This window comes from Pogona vitticeps, chromosome 2, assembly GCF_051106095.1.
Source record: "Pogona vitticeps strain Pit_001003342236 chromosome 2, PviZW2.1, whole genome shotgun sequence".
NCBI classification, from domain to species: Eukaryota; Metazoa; Chordata; class Lepidosauria; order Squamata; family Agamidae; genus Pogona; species Pogona vitticeps.
Window position 1 is genome coordinate 195,254,687 of NC_135784.1, and position 17,575 is coordinate 195,272,261.

General features: G+C 43.5%; 1 long non-coding RNA gene across 1 annotated transcript in view; it reads right to left on the reverse strand.

Annotated features, from left to right (window-relative positions):
• Window positions 1-3,121: 3,121 nt before the first annotated feature.
• The window catches only part of LOC144586477 (uncharacterized), a 66,563-nt gene continuing 52,109 nt past the window's right edge, over window positions 3,122-17,575 (reverse strand). The window contains exon 2 of the long non-coding RNA XR_013541324.1: window positions 3,122-3,494. This is a non-coding gene — a long non-coding RNA (uncharacterized LOC144586477). The remainder of the gene's footprint in view (window positions 3,495-17,575) is intronic.

Sequence of the window (17,575 nt, forward strand, 5' to 3'; positions counted from 1 at the left end):
GTAGACATGAATGGATGTAGCCAAATGATTTTTATGTCTGTCTCTCAAGGCACTTGTACAGGTTAGATTTCAGCTCTCAAATTGGTGGAGGTTTTACACACACACACACACACACACACACACACACACACACACACACACACACACACACACACACACACACACACACACACACACACACACACACACACACACACAGAGAGAGAGAGAGAGAGAGAGAGAGAGAGAGAGAGAGAGAGAGAGAGAGAGAGAGAGAGAGAGAGAGAGAGAGAGAAGCTTACTTCCTAACAGTCCTTCTTAAAAATCTTCCTCAACTGCCCATGAAGGTGACTGGGCAACTCTAAAGACGTTTTTTGTCTGAAGAAAAAAAAAGCTAACAGCCATATGTCCTTCTACAAAATCAAAAGTAATGATGACATATGACTTTATGAGGCCACTAAAATTTCATAGGCAGGCTAGGCAATACAGAGCTTGTGGGTGAGAAGAAATAGAAAAATCCACAAGACCATGTAGGACAAGTCAGGCTCTCTTCTTCAAAAGTAGTTACAAAATGGAGTTCCTCAGGAGGAACAGCAGGTTGAAGGCAAACATTCCCCCAGTCTTAGAGTATCCTCACTTCCAAAAAGACAGCTCAGCTATGGGTAAGGGCTATTTAAAACAGCCATTCTGAACTTCTCCCCCCCCCCCCCCCACACAGCTATAAACATAATATGAAAGAAATATAAGCCAAATCAGAATTGTACAAGTTGCACAAGGAACCTTATGAGGTGGTGTGTGAAGAATTGGTTCCAGTCTGTGGCCCCCTTTGAATGCACCAGGGCACCCCAGGGAACCAAACACATGGCCTCCTGTTGAGAATGGCTGAAAAAGGTCAACAAAGGAGAACACCAGTAACTGATGGGGATATCATATACTGTACCTCCTTGCTTCCCTATTGATTCTCCCCTTCCAGTTATGCCTCACAGAAATATAATAGGTTTGATGCCTGGTTAGGAACTTTTAGACGTCTCCTCACTTCCACATAATGTATAAAATGTTTTTGTACAAGGAAGGGGTTACTTTGAAGTGCTGTGTCTAAACTGCTTGCGCAGTAATACACCGCCGAATCCTCTTGCTTCACGGATGAAATATTCAGGTTAGAGCAGTCTGCCTGGGGTTGACCAGCTGTAAATCGATTTGGAACATTGCCTTTCTCTTGTTCACGTTTATTATAGAATCTGTAAAGGAACTGTAGGCCCTTCCCGGCCTTTTGCTGGTACCAGAGCATACTGGTGTGCTGAAATGTTTGTCTGCACTCCAGCCAGGCAGGTTTGCCCACTTCCAGCACCAGACTCCACGGTTGCTTGATCTCTGCGTTGGAGCTTCCTGAAAGGGAAAGAGGCAAGCAGAGTACGGTATGTTGTGGTTAATTTCAGACAAGCAGAGGGTAAGGGGGAATTTGATCGAAAGTGTACCTATTTCCCAAAAGCAAACGGTCAAACACCACAGGAACTGCATCTCTGCCGCCGGCTGTGTTCCATCTGACACACTTGACAGGGCTTCATCCTGCTGCACTTCCTTCTCTGGGGCCACTACACCGGTCTCAATGCTGACGTCACAAACACAGCACAAGCGGGGGGGGGGGGGGATGTCAGCTTCACCACTGCAGCTGACAAGGCATGTTGACTGCAGTGGTGAAGAAGACTGATAGGTCCTGTCTAGCATAAGCTGCCTCTGATTGAAGTTCAGTTGTAGCAGTTGAAGCCAAGCCATGAACTTTCCTATATCTTGCTCCTACATGACAGAAGAGAGATATTTCTAAGGATGAGATTAAAAACTGACTCCTGGTATTAACAAACTAAAACATCTCTGAAATTTGGCCATTTAAGAAAAAAAATCACTGCTATGTGACCGCATAAAACAAAGAAATTGTTGCATAGACTTTTGTTTTAGTTACATCTGTGATGCAAAAAGGTGATGCAAACAGATGGGAAACTCTGACATCTGATCGTTCAGCCTGGAGGCAGGCAGTACATCACGGCCTCTCCCAATTTGAAGAGACCCTTGTCCAGCAGGCTGAGGCAAAGAGGAAGTCACAAAGGAAGCAAAACCAGGGAGCTGGACAGGGGACAGATTGGATTTGTCTCCAGTGTGGAAGGGATTGTCACTCTCGAATTGGCCTCCTCAGCCACTCTAGACGCTGTTCCAAGTCCTCCATACAGAGCACGCTACCATAGTCTTTCGAGACTGAAGGATGCCTACTAATGATGCAAAAAGGTAAATGTTCCCCTTGACAATTTTTGTCTAGTCGTGTTCGACTCTAGGGGGTGATGCTCATCCCCGTTTCCAAGCCAGCGTTTTGTCCGAAGACAATCTTCCGTGGTCACATGGCCAGTGCGACTTAGACATGGAACGCTGTTACCTTCCCACCGAGGTGGTCCCTATTGATCTACTTGCATTTGCATGCTTTCGAACTGCTAGGTTGGCGGGAGCTGGGACAAGCGACGGGAGCTCACTCCATTGCATGGATTCAATCTTACGACTGCTGGTCTTCTGACCCTGCAGCACAGGCTTCTGCAGTTTAGCCTACAGCGCCACCACGCCCCTGTGATGCTACCTACTTCAATCTTAATATGTGGAATTAGTTAAATACCAAAGTAATCTCAATTTACTTACTTACTTACTTACTTACTTACTTACTTACTTACTTACTTACTTACTTACTTACTTACTTACTTACTTACTTACTTACTTACTTACTTACTTACTTACTTACTTACTCTCCATCATCAGACTGACATTTTGCAAAATAGAGATAAATTAACATGGCTTATTTTTTTTGTATTTGGCCTAAAAATTAATTGCAAGTACAGGCTGCTTTCTTCCAATGACTTACCAAACTTCCAGACACAAATTGTAGTCATTGCTCTCTGTTTGTCTGTGGCCCGACCTTACATTATTGATTGGGCATTATTGTGCCCTCACCTCGGATTTTTTTGTGTGTGTCATTTATAGCCAATTAAAAAAACTAAGTTGCAAATAATAAGGAATTTGATAAGAGATCTGGAATTTGTCACTTTTTTTTGCTATTTTGCTGACAAAGTGGCCTTATGCTGCACTTGTGTCTGCTAAATGGAAAACACTGGTTTACAGGGTAACATTAGGCAAAAAAGGAAATTTATTGTTCGCTATATTAAGAATTGCCCCTAGAAATAATGATAGGATAAAGGACTGCTAATCTTATCCTAACTAGCCAGAAGCCCATATTTTTGACTACCATAAATACAGGTCAGCTAGGTGGATACCTCAGTGCTTTAGGTACAGTGGACCCTTGACTTACAGACGGCTTGACTTACAGACTTTTTGAGTTACAGACTTCTCTGGCCGCAAAATTTAGGTTTGACTTGCAGACTGAGATTTGACTTACAGACCAGAAAAAAACCAAAATGGAACAAAAACGGCCTGTTACGGGATTAATCGGTTTTCAATGCACTGTAGGTCAATGGAGACGTGACCTACAGACTTTTTGACTTGAGAACCGCCTTCCAATACGGATTACGTTCTCAAGTCAAGACCCCACTGTATCTGGCTCTACTTACAGGAGGAGTACTTGCATGGTTAAGTCACTGTGCCATTCCAAGTTCTACCTCCTCCTCCACTATATTTGTTTGTGAGGAAAAGCAACAGCAGTTTCAGCAACAGTACAAATAAGGACCCTTGGCACTCTCTCTCTGAAACACTATGCAGGCAGGGCAGATAGTTATTGTATACCAAAGAAAAGACTTTTTAATACTGTGTGAGCTGCTAGCACAGAAATATGTGGCTGAATCCTTCATCTCAACAGAGGAAATGTTTAACTGAAATCTTTCTTTCTCCAGTCGATGAGCCGTGAATCTGTTAGAAGTGGTTTCTTTCACCTCAGAGCCAGAAAGAGATGTTCTGGAATAATAGAGAAGCTGGAGCCCCATCCCCTTCGCCTGTTGATACCAATACATGGCATCATGTTGGTGGAGTTGTCTGCACTCCAGCTGAACGTTCTTTCCCTTTTCCACAATCAGACTCCGTGGCTGGTGGATCTTGGCTTCTGTGGAACCTTTAGGGCAGAGGGGGGGGGGGAAAGATGCTTTAATAAAGAATTTGCTTAGATAATCTTACCAGCTTTTCTCCTTTTTTTAGCATATTTGCTCTCCAGACCTATCAAAAATGCATAGTTTTGCACGTAGGATCTATAAAACAATTCCTTACAGAGTTGGGGGGAGGGGAAAGAATAATCTGTATATCAGGAGACATGCTCCCTCACAATTAAATCTTTATAGATAGGTCAAAAGCAGTATTAGTACAAAAAATTGTTAGAATGAAATTAGAAAGGCTAATAATACAATGAGCAACCAGCGCAGTGCTGGTCTAGAACTCAGGAGAGCTGGGCTCAGTATCCTCTTGATGATGGAAGCCCATGGAAGGGGTGCCATTGGTAAAAGCTACCCCTTAAATATCCCACTTACCTGAGAAGTCTTGTTAAGGATCACCATACATTAGAAGTTATTTCATGGCACATAATGAGAATAATACCTATATTTTGTGTAGAACTGAGCATGCTTCAGTATGTCTGAGCAGGATGTCCCTCAGTTTCTAGGGTTGCCATATTACCAGAGCAGCAGGAGACAAGCACTGGTTTCTTGCTCCTGATTGCATCCTGTGTCATGTCTTGAGTTGATGCTCCCGTAGCCTAGCTTGGGTGAAGACACGAGGGGACAAAAGGTCTCCTGAGAAAAGAAGGGCTGGTTGTTGCCTTCTTGTCTTGCTTCCCTGAAAGATTAAAAAGCCTCTCTCTTGTCTCTTAGATAAAGACACGACTGCTTCCAGAGCTCTGCCATCTTATCCTCTTCCTTCCCTCCACATCGCTTCTGCCCATTCACATGAAATGGAGGAACAATTTAATTCTATAGGAAAATGATTAGTATGTCTTCACTGAGAGCTCCTGTCTCAGCTAAAAACCCACCTGCAGTCAGGAGAGAAACAGCCACACACCATGCAATCTGAGCCTTCATCTCTGACTTTTTTTCTTCAAAATGCTTGTTTTTATTCTGGTGGCGCCTGCCGCATGCCTGCTCCCTTCAGAATTATACTGGCTCAAAGACTCCCCCTAGTGAGGAGATGGAGATTCTCAGTGTCATGTAGTGGCTAGAGAGGCAGATTAGGACTCTGAAGAAGAGGGTTCAAATCCCCACTTGGCCATTGAAACTCTCTGGGGGCAATGGAACTGATAAAACCATTCCTTAAATATCTCACTTACCTTGAAAGCCCTACCAGGGTTGCTATAAGTCAGTTCCAACCTGATAGCACAGAAAACACACAGTGAGGAAGTATAAATAAAGGCATATGGGTTACTTGTTATTTCTTCCTTCTAGAGACAAGGCACCTGGATGTTCCCTCCTTTGCATGCCTTATTCCTGATAGGATTGGGAGGAGTTTATAAACTATGGCACTATGGTTCTATAGGTTCCCCCAAAGTACGACAAATACAAAGTACAACAGACAATGGACCCCAATATGCTTTTTGGCAAAGTGTGCTTCCTGGAGTAGTCCCAGAGTGCTGTTAACATTCCAGAGTAACCACATGAGATTTGCTTTCTAGTTGAATTAAAAGCAAAAGATTACTTAGTGGGCAGCAATGGCTGGCTGCGAGACCTGCAAAGGAATGATGATGCAGCATCCCAAGTAAATATTCTTTACACCTCAAAACTTGACATACAATATTAACTTCAGTACTTTGGGAAAGTTAAATGTGTATCTTATCAAGGTAACATCATTGTTCATAGTGTATTTTTTCTGAGCTTTGCTGTTTGATCTCATGATGCTTTACTGAGTACAAAAGTGTCATGCATCTGAATTCATATCCAGAAAACAGAGGGCTACGAGAGCATCTGTGGTGTTTAGCTAGGCTGGACTTTGGTGCAGCTTCTGCTATGTTTCAAGCTGAGGATTTTGCAAACCAGCTCTTGGCAGGAAGATGAGAATAGGTTCCACTGAAGGATTCTGAACTGTTGTTAAGCCTGAGACCCATAGTGCTAGTTTATTTTTGGAGGGTAAAACGGGGGCTGGAAAAAGTAACAACAGCTGTAAAATTGATAGCACAAGTACTATGAGTAAGAAATTTCCTTGCAGGTAGTTTTTTTTGTTTTTTGTTGGTTTTTTTTTAATTTTTGGTAAATGAAACTGGCCATCCAGCCATGGCCTGTGTTCTTTCTGTGTTCATATGAAAGGAGTTGTCAGGGAATTTTGTACACATTGGTGACGTTCAGATATACTGCTACAATATAATGGATTTATTTGAGGAACTCATTGCACTGCATCATGTTCTTTCATGCACACCCCAATGTGCACACATACTTGCCGTGTGGATATAATAATAGTCTGCAATGCTGTTGGTATTGGTGAGGCAATTGTTAAAAAACAAATAAAAATATTTTTAATGTGAAATTAGGACAGACTTAGAGAAAACAGGAAAAAAACATGCTGCGTGTGCATCTGAGAGAGAGAAATAGATAGATAGATAGATAGATAGATAGATAGATAGATAGATAGATAGATAGATAGATAGATAGATAGATAGATAGATAGATAGATAGATAGATAGATAGATAGATAGATAGATAGATAGATAGATAGATAGATAGATAGATAGATAGATACTGTGGACAAAGCGCTTGATCGCTGTCCTGCCACCACCTCCTCCCTCGACCGGCCTGGCTAATCAAAGCAGCCAGGCCAATAACAACAGACTGGGCCACTGGTTCCTCGTGCCCTCAAGGAGACACTCATTAGGCCCATAAGAAAGAAACCTAATTTGGCGGCGGATGAAATTGGCAATTATAGGCCCGTTGCCAACATTTCTTTCATTAGCAAAGTGGTCGAGAGGGTGGTGGCTGACCAGCTTCAAGCTCATTTGGATGAAACTGATGCCCTAGATCCGTTTCAGTCGGGCTTCAGGCCGCGCCACGGTGCAGAGATGGCATTGGTCGCCCTGTATGATGACCTGCTCAGGGAGGCTGACAGGGGTAAAACATCTCTATTGGTCCTTCTCGACATCTCGGTGGCTTTTGATACCATTGACCACGGTATCCTCCTGGGGAGGCACTCCAGGCTGGGAATTGGTGGCCATACGCTTGCATGGCTATGGTCCTTCCTCGGGGAGCATCCTCAGAGAGTACAGCTTGGGGAGAAGTTATTGGCCCTGTGGACCCTCAGTTGTGTGGTTCCGCAGGGCTCAATCATCTCCCCAATGCTGTTTAATATCTATATGAGGCTGCTGGGTGGGGTCATCAGGGGGTGTGGGACATCGTGTCATCAATATGCTGATGACACTCAGCTCTACATCTCCTTTTCACCTGGAGATGCCGTTCTGTCCCTCCAGTGCTGCCTGGGGGCCGTACTACAATGGATGCAGGACAATGGGCTGAGGTTGAACCCAGACAAGACGGAGGTGCTGAGGGTGGGTGCCCCCACTATCAGCGGCTTGGGTGACTCTCGTTTGGGGGGTGACCCTTGCCGCAAAGAGTGGGGTTCACAGCTTGGGGATCCATCTGGACCATGGAAACGCAGGTGGCGGTGGTTGCACCGCCTTTTTCCATCTTTGGTGGATAGCCTGGCTGTGACCCTATCTCGATCTGGGGGCGCTCACTACCTTGGTGCATGTACTCGTAATCTCAAGATTAGACCACTGTAATGAGCTCTACGTGGGGCTGCCTTTGAGATTGATGCAGAAACTCCAAGTGGTGTAGAATGCGGCGGCCAGACTCCTCAGTGGAGCGAGAAAACACCATCGTATTTCTCCTATTCTGGCTGCATTGCATTGGCTGCCCATTCAGTTCCACACTGATTTCAAAGTTTTAATGCTCACTTATAAGGCCCTAAACGGTTTAGGGCCTCGATATTTGGTGGAATGCCTACTCCCACCAAAGTCTACCCGTATCACCCGTATGAGTCAAGAGGTGAGGCTGAGGAGCCTGACACCGAGAGAGGCCCGGAAGGAAAAAACAAGAAACCGGGCCTTCTTGGTGGTAGCTCCTTGCCTCTGGAAAAATCTTCCTCTGGAGATTCATGCGCCCACTACGCTGGGTATCTTTAAAAACCAATTAAAAATATGAATGTTTATTCAGGCCTTCCCTCCAGTCAATAATTGATCTTTTTTCTTTATTTATTTTTTCTTTATTTAATTTTTATTTTCTCCCATCTTGTAGAACTTGTCATTTAATGTAATAATTTTTGTGTTATATTTATTTGGAAGCCGCCTAGAGTGGTTGCAAGACCAGATAGGCGGGATATTAAATTCATCAATCTATCTATCTATCTATCTATCTATCTATCTATCTATCTATCTATCTATCTATCTATCTATCTATCTATCTATCTATCTATCTATCAGTCAATCAGTCAGTCAATCAATACAATTATGTGATTCTTGCAACCAGCCCCAGTTAACAATCTGGCTAAAGCATTTTGAATCTGCTGAAGCTTCTGTAAACATTCCAAAGGCAGTCCACATAAAGTGTGTTACAGTAATCCAGTTAGGATGTAACTAAGGTACCAGTATAACCACAGATCAGACCTCTCAGGGAATAGGAGAATCTCTTTGTTTCAGTATAATACGAGTCTGGCTTTCCAATATTTTAAAGTTTGTTCTTGTTATGTGCCATCAACTTGGAACCAACTTATAGCAACCCTAACAGGCCTTTCAAGGTGCGATATTTAAGGGATGGTTTTATTAGTTCCACTCCCTCAGTGAGTTTTCATGGCTGAGCAGGGATTCAAACCCTGGTCGCCAGAGTCCTAGTCCATCATTCTATCTACTGCACTACACTGGGTGTGTGATCTAAAGTTTCGTTCATTGGAAAGCCAATCGCACATTAAAGTCTAGAGCAAGGATGTGAAATGTGACCCTCCAGGTGTTGTTCCACAACAATTCTCATCATCCTCAGCCATCAGCTGTGCTGGCTTGGACTGGTGGGAATTTCCTCCGACACGCTCAGGAGCTCCACCTCTCAAGGTTGCAAAAAATTTTTCAATTAGACTTTCTCTGATTGTTTTGGTCAGATTTTATAGTTGATGCCTGACACACGAACAAAGCAACTGGTAGGCAATGCAGTCATTAATGGGGAGGCATATATGTGTCTATGTATGTGAACTAAAAATCTTTGTACATAGAATACATGCATACTTTATTGCTACAGCATCAAGCCATACATAAGACAAAATTGAATACAAAACTTCAAGGACTGTCATATACTGCAAAAAGCCAAACCGGACAAATAAAAAACAAAATATCTAAAACAACAATGCCGCCCAAAATTTCGCTAATGGTTCCGTAGTAGTTCGATTTTGATCAATTAGCAATTGGTTACAGGAGTCCAAATCCGATTGACCTACCATATCTTTTAGGAGAGGTGTAATATACAGTGGTGCCTTGACTTACGAACGCCTTGACCTGTGAGCATTTTGACTTACGAACAGCTCCGTTCGCAAAATGTTGCTTTGACTTGCAAATGGAGCTGTGATTTACGAACAGAAAAAGGCAGGCAAAAGGGGCAGGAAATTCAAATATACTAACAGTTGGTGGTGAAGAGGTTGCTTCTTTGTAGCTCTTTCACCCCAATGGTTTGGAAAGGGATGCGGCGAGGGGAGTGGCCCAGCGTCAGGAGGCTTGAGCCTGGCTGGGAGGCCATTTGAATTTCTCGGGTTCCTGCCTCCCAGCGCTGGGTCCGTACATGCTGCTCGCTTCCCGGCCAGGCTCCGGGAGGCAGAGCCCGGCCAGGAAGCGAGCAGCGTGGATGGACCCAACGTCGGGAGGCAGATCCAGGCCAGGAGGCGAGGAACCCGGGCAGTGGCTGTGGAAGCCAAGGAGGATTCCCGGAGGCCTCCTGCCGATGGTGGTCTCAGCAGCGGTGGAGCCTGGGAGGCTGAGCATGGCCAGGAGGCTTCAGAGAAGGCTTTGTGGTGAGGTAAGGTGCTGCTTTTTGCATTCTTAAAAACTGTTTTGGGTGGCTTTTGAAGGGCGGGATTGGGCTCATGGTGTTATGTTTGTGTTTATTTGTTTTGTTTTTTGCAGCCCCAGGAGCTTGCAGTGTTTTAATTTATTATTTTGGGGGGGATTTTTTTTTAAATGCTGGAACGGATTAATCTCATTCCTATGCATTTCAATGAGAAATGGTGCTTTGATTTACAACATTTTGATTTACGAACACCATTCGGTTACAGATTAAATTCGTAAGTCGAGGCATCTCTGTATTTTCCTCGGATCTTATTGTGCCTATTACATCAGAGCGTCATATGCTCGATAGATTCTATCTCGTCAGAGCCACAAGGGCAGAGTCTCTGTTCCCTCAGGATCTTCTTAAATCTGCCTTCCAACATCACAGAAGGAAAAGCCTCACATCTATCCAGAGTAAAGGCTTTCCTAAATGTATGCGTCTCAAGCTGTGATAGATAGGCCATGGGGAGCTCGCAATATTTGTGCGTGTCTGTCACTAAAATTGGGGCATCTACTAAGATCTACCTGTCTCTCCATGTCCATTAATCTATGTTTAAGGGCTGATTTCGCTTCATCCCATTTCATGCTCAATATTGCTTGAGGAGAGAAGCCCATAACTTGCAATTTATTTAGGACCGCTTTTAACCACTTTGATTGAAAATTGTCCTCTCAAACTAGATGGGTTAATCCCTGAAATTGAAATTTTATTTTAAGCCAGTACTGATGGGAGGCTAGTGTAATTTTGGCTACCATTGTTAGTGAGCCTGTCTCTAGACGAATTTGTGCATTTGTTTCTCATCTTGGAACTTCAAGAATTACTCTAAGGAATTTAGACTGAACCTGCTCTAGCATTCAAAGCTGCTGGCTGGAGGCCTCATAAAAGTTCTGTAAAAAGCATCTGGCTGGTCATCTTTGCCTGAAAGAGCTTTTGGGCTGCTGGAATATATTGGCCACCTTTGGAATGGTAGAACCTTAAAATGGCATTTGCTGTTTTTTCCCCTTGAGTAGCTGCCTATTGTATATGAGCATTTCTGTCCCCAGTGGATTGAAGGGCCATACTTAGATATTTAAAACCGGAAACTTCAAGAGGTTGCCCATTTATAATCTATATTTGTACATAGAATTCAAATCAGATCTGAGGGGCTAGGACTTAGCAACTGTAATGAAACAATATCTAAGGATAGAAATTGTAGCACTTTTTGTTTGAAATGTTTAGCATTTTTAAAAAATTGGAATATGTGATTGGAAATAGCTGTGGGTGACACAGCAGTTTTCAAAAGCAGTGGCTGCTGTACTTTTCAGTTTCCTTTGAACCATTACCCTCCAGATGATTGGGTGTTCCTTTGTGTGCATGTTGTCGCTCCTGTGGGGGACCAAGGCGGTGTTGTTACAGCGTTCATGTGCAGCTGGGAAGCTGGGAGCTCTCGCTGTGCCTGTACTGACTGCACAGAAATAGACCGCCGAGTCTCCAGGCTTTCCTAGAGGGACCAACAGGGAAGCTTGTGTCACGCTTGGCCTCTTTATACTGTAGGACGGCACTTCCATTTTTGCATCAGTTCCATGTACAGAGGAGCCGATGAGCTGCATATCTGTCTGCTCACTTTGCTGTCGATACCAAAGGACAGTGAAGTAGGTGTTGTCGTTGTGTTCGCAGTCAATACTTGTCTGGGACCCCGCCCAGATGATTTTGAACGGTTCCTTCTGTGTCACCACCACCCCGCGACAGAGACCTGTGAAGACTAGAAATGTGAGGAAAGTCAGGGACAGCTGACACATCCCAAATGGACTCTATGTCTGCTATCACCACAAAGACACATAAAATGGTGCTAGTTCAAATCAAGCCTGACTTCTCTCGAGAACTCAAAAGGACTAAGCTGAGGCTCTCCTACTTTGGGCACATCAGGAGAAAACATGATGCTTTGGAAAAAAAGCATGAACGGTAGGAAAAGTTGAAGGCGGCAGGAAATGAAGAAGATGGATTGTATGAACAAAAGAAGAAGCGGCAGCCTTGAGAGCCTTGCAAGACCAGAGCAAAGCTGTAGTTTTAAAAGCCGTGTTGGTCTGTGCAAACATATCAGGGAAAACCGAAAGAAGCAAAGCAAAACAAAACAAAAAAGACAAAAATATGTGGCACCTTAAAGACTAGCGCTTATATTTCAGTGCAAAGCTGTTAATGATGAGATGTTTTGGTGGCCACTAGTTCATGGAGTCACCATAGGCGGGAAGTGCCTTGACAGCATGTAACAGCAACAAGATGCCGCTGAGTTTATTGCTGTTCTTCACAACATTTGATCTATTCTTTCTACTATCTACTTACACTATATCAGAAATATATATATATATATATATATATATATATATATATATATATATATATATATTGGTGAAGCTTGCACCTCTGACAACCCTTAATCTATTTCTTTCCAGGTTTTCTTCCCACCAATGCAATGCTCTCTGCCCCACTGTTATCTTTCGACCCTCTCTGCATGTGAGTCTCTTACCTGCCAAAAGCTGAACGCCAACAGAGACACCCAGCACTCCCCACTGCATGGCCTCTGTTGCACCCAAGTCTTGATGTGGAGCTCTGTAAAAGAGTAGTCTCACTCCAGCACTCAAGCTTTGGTGGGAGGAGCAATCAATGAGACTGAGATGCTAGGGACATGTAGAAAAGAAGGAAACACTTTTTTTGTTAAGATTTTGTCATTATCGTGGAGTGTCATCCTGGCAGGAACTACATATTTCAGACAATTCTCAGTAAGGTACGTTTTCCCCCTCCCTCATGTTTTACCTGAAAACAGGCATGGAACTGCTCATTTCACACATCCTGCTTTAATGCAATTCCTTGTATTAAAGCAGATTGTGGAGCAGTCCCTGGCCTGGAGAGGAAAGAGCTGCTGGACCTGCCCACTCCTCAACAAAAACAACATGGTCAGCTAGGCAGCACTGAGGTGGTCAAAAAGCCTACATGGCACAGGCCAGGCATGACACTTCTCCTGCCTGGGGGGAAGCAACACTGGCTTCATTTTTGCTGTATATTAAGCCCGAACCAGGTGCTGTCAGTATCGGAGAAGCCATCCAGCAGTGGGCCAGAAGCCCTGGTGAAGTTTAAAGATGGCACCACTTTCTATAACTGCACCAGGGTGTGCATCATGTGAAAGCCCTTCCTGAAAGTGTAATAATTGCATAATAGCTGCAAAACTCACAAAGCGCCCTTGGTTAAGACTGACAGTAACACATATCAGAACTCACTTCAAATAATGATTAGGTGCATTAAAAAAATTAGGGGCGGCTATACCACTTGGAACTCAACGAAGGAAGAAATGGATGAAAGTGTAAAGAATAAAATTGAGAACAGATTAAAAGACAGGGAAGATTGGCACACAGCACAACAGCAAAGGCAAGTGAAGGCAGCTGCATGGATTTTGACCATGAGTCAAGCCAGGGCTTTGTAGCAAAATAGGGACACTAAGGAGGAAATGGGGATTTTTTTTCAGGTAGGCTGAAGCAGACATTTTGTAACATGTTTGGGACATGCATCCCTTCTACTTAGAATACCATTACAGACACATTTCTGAGGGAAGAAGGAGACCCAGATAAAATGAGAGCAAATTTTCTAAAGCCCCCTTCCAAGTGTCCTACACATTAGTGAACAGTGACAATACATGATAAGTGTGCATAGCATTGAACAAATGTGCCTCATATGAACAAACTAGTATTTTCTTCCAGCCTACAGCCTTCCTGCCTCTGACACTTTTTCATTCAGCATCTCTTTTTTTTCTCCCTTATTCAGGGTGGGCTGGTGCATCAACCTTCCTGCTGATGCTGTCTTGTGTGCTGCATCACAAGGCAGCATCAGCAGGAAGGCAGAGCAAGATGGATGTACAAGAGACACCTCGCAGCAAGCCCCTTGCTCTGACAGTGGTTAGTAGCAAAAGAGGGGCTCTGAGGAGGAATTTAAGGTAATTTTATCTGGACCCCTGAAGCAGACATTTTGTAACATGTTTGGGGCATGCATGCCTTCTACTTAGAATACCATTTCAGACACATTGCTGAGGGAAGAAGGAGACCCAGATAAAATGAGAGCACATTTTCTAAAGCCTGCATTGTTATCAGGAGGAAACGTGGGGAAGGAAAGGAACTGAAAATAGCAGGAATTGCAAGAAAAGATTAATGCTGGTTGCTTCTTGTGTTCTGTGTGTTTTATAATTAATGTGTGATCATGTACCTTTCCTCTGCACCTGTTGTTGGATCCAGATCCAAGTAATGGTTGAAACATTTTCTGTTGTGTATTTTTCCCTTTAGGGAAGTCCTTGGGATGGAGATAAAAGCCGATTGCAGGGGATGTTCATTCCAGTTCTCAGATCAGAACGAAGACACCATGAAGTTCATTTTACTCACAGCTTCTTAGGAGCTGCTTCTAAGTCTGAATGTTTTCTTACAGTTCCTTTCTGGACATAAAGTTGCTGAGATGCCTCAGAATTTGAAGGCCCCGATTCTCCGTGAATACAGCATGAAATGCACATACATTGCTGAATTTGAGAGGATTATCTAATTGTGTATTTGGCTGAACTGGATTTTGTAAATATGGAGAGAGGGAGCGTAAATAGACCCAAAACATTTGATTACTCTTCAGAAGTAGCTGAACATTAAGAATAGTTAAGGTGGGATCTGATCTATGATAATGAAGTTTCCCAAACTAACCTGAATTCCTTCTCACAGTCAAAAAATCCTTTTTGATATTTCTGTTGAATCTGCAGCTTGCTGCTGTCAGCAATCCAAAGAGAATTTGTGACATGATTTATTTCAAAAAAAGTGTGGGGTGGGGTAGAGGGCTGGGGGTTGCCTCTTGACTACCCTTCTTGTAGAGGTGTAGCCCTTATTTCGAAGTGCCATACTAAATGCTTGGAGGAGACGCAGGTGCCCAATTCCCTCCGTGCAATATATTTACAGACTTCCAAATATAGCAAGGAGAGGTGCCTGTAATGGAGGGTGAGGGTGTGACTTTAAAAAGGTGGAGGGCCAGAGAGAGAGAGAGAGAGAAGCCAGAAGGGAAGCTTTGGGAGGGAGGCAGCTAGCTCTTTCTGTGTGATTGCTTCAAGAGAGAACTTTCTAAGTATTATCAACCTGCTTACAGAAGCAACATCCTCTTCTTGTCAACCTATTACAATTAATTCTTGTTTTTATGTGATTGTAAGCAACCTTGAAATCCAGGGCAATATGTAACTAAAAATAACTAAAGAAATAAAATGGCCAGCAAAAGATAGTCTGGGCGTGTTTCCTGATCTGTTTGCCTAAGGCCACTTGATCCCAATTGACTATCTTTGGCCTATAAGAGAATAATTTTTGAACTTATGCCTAACCTAGTCTCGTCACCCACTCAGTGGGTGATGTTTGTTTCTTGATGACCCTGACCACTGCATTGATGTCATGCATGAATCTGACCCTACGGGTGCTAAGCAAATTGCTCCTCATACAAACTAACACCACTATTGGGGGGGGGGGGAATCCAGGAATGCAAGGGCCTTGCAAACCTGCCTTCAAGCTGGAGCCACCACTGTGCACACTACTACCCTTGCAAGAATACCTTAAACCTGATGCCCCTGGTTGCATTCAATTGGCCTTATAATGTCTCACGCACTTCAAGTGAAGTCTGCTACAGTGTGATCCCATTGAAAAAAAAGTCAAGAAATTGTCCCGCATCTTTAAATCAACCCATATCCCCTTCGTAATCTGAATGTGATGGTACTGTGCCTTAATCCCAGCTGTAGCTCTCACAAGGCAAGCACTAAATGCTGTCCCTGGAGATATCACCTGGCCTGCAAAATTGAGATGCTCTGAGAAGTGACTGCCATTCCTTCAGGGTCATTTCCCCCCCCCCCTTAATTATGAGCTTTCATATTGAAACTTTTAGATTGGCTATCTTTTCTGTTGGCATAGAAATGTCAGATGCACTGTTCAGTTTAATCCTTAGATACACCCTGTGTTTTATCTTCTGCCAACGGGATACTTAATTCCTCCACCATGTCTTCAAAAGCCCACAGTCTTTCCACACATGCAGAGGACTTCAGTGGACCAGCTATGGAAAAAAATCACCAAGATAATGTATCACACAAGCGTTTCCTGCCTTATCCTTTAGCACTCATTTTGAGAATGTGCTAAAAGTTTCGAAGGCTGTGCAAGATGCTGCACATTGCTAAGGCATGACTTGGTTGTAATCTTTCATAGAAATCTTTGGGGTGCATCAGCTGATTGGAGATCATATTTTGCCATTAAGGCTCCTGTTTCACGCGATCCCACCAAACCCACTGCATTCTCAACGAAAGCATAATGGACCAAGCAAAGCTGTGCTGGAATGGCATCATTAACTGAACCTCTCTTGGGGCATGGCAAGTGATGAATGAGCCTACATTCACCTAGGGTTTTCTTCGACCCTCAGTGGGGAAACCACCATATTTGTGAAAGGGGCCTGTTGCCCACCTGCCAGGAGCTCTTTATTGATCTTATTCTTCACCACATGTGCATTTTAATGTACTAGATTCATTAGAAGGGAGAAAACGAGCTGGGATTCCAAAGCCAAATTGAAACCCATGTCTCATATATCATGGAGCTTTCTGATTCCCTCTCCAGACTCCAAATACACAGAAACAGAACATTCCTTCGGGGTTTCTTTCCTTCAGTGGTTTAGCATTTGGAAAGCTCACCGTCATTAGCACTGAAACTCACAATAATCTAGGGCACAATCCCCTTTGTTTTTACTGTGTGTGCAATGATGTTTTTCACATGTTCACTCTTTCTTTAGCATTTGTGCAAAGAGGCATTTCCCTTGTGCATGCAAAAGCAGTGCTGGTTTCAGTGGGGTGATCTCCAGCTCATATACCACCGGCAAGGTTACACCCCATGGTTCCTAAGTGGATTCCATCCATACGATTTCCACGCTGGACAAAATGTTAATGTCTGCACCGCTACAGAACAGTTAATAGATCTGTTAGAGCAAACATAAGGTCCTTCCTTCATACAAAAATGCCACTTTTCTTCCCTTGATTATGGTATGTAAGGTGACACAGATTAATCTGCGTACTGCCTCTGTCAGGAATCACTCCAAGGGGGTATGTATGTGAGTACTGTATGTGGCTTCCTCATACATTCATGATATTAATTAATGAACTTGGATGTGGAAAGTCAAGTGCAGCACTTTGAATTTATCTTCAACCTACAGTGTTTCAGGCAGCCCATTGCTCTGTGGTGGGAATCCAATAATGCATTGCTCAGATACATACTGAAAGCATAAAAACGTACTGGAAGTTGTGGGGGGGATGCTTCTGTGGCATTTTGTTAGGGGAAAAAAAGAAGTTATGTGAAGAAAGAATTAGCAAACTATAGCAGCCAGTTCTTAGGGCTCTGCAACTGGTACTGATGGTGAGGTAAGAGATGTATACTTTGCCAACCCTTCAGGTACAAGAGTTGATCACAGAAACAGAAGAAAACTCTGAAGAAGCATTGGGCATCATAGTAGAGCCGTGAAGACAATTCCCATCCGTAGAATAAACACAAAGAAAATAGTCATCCGAC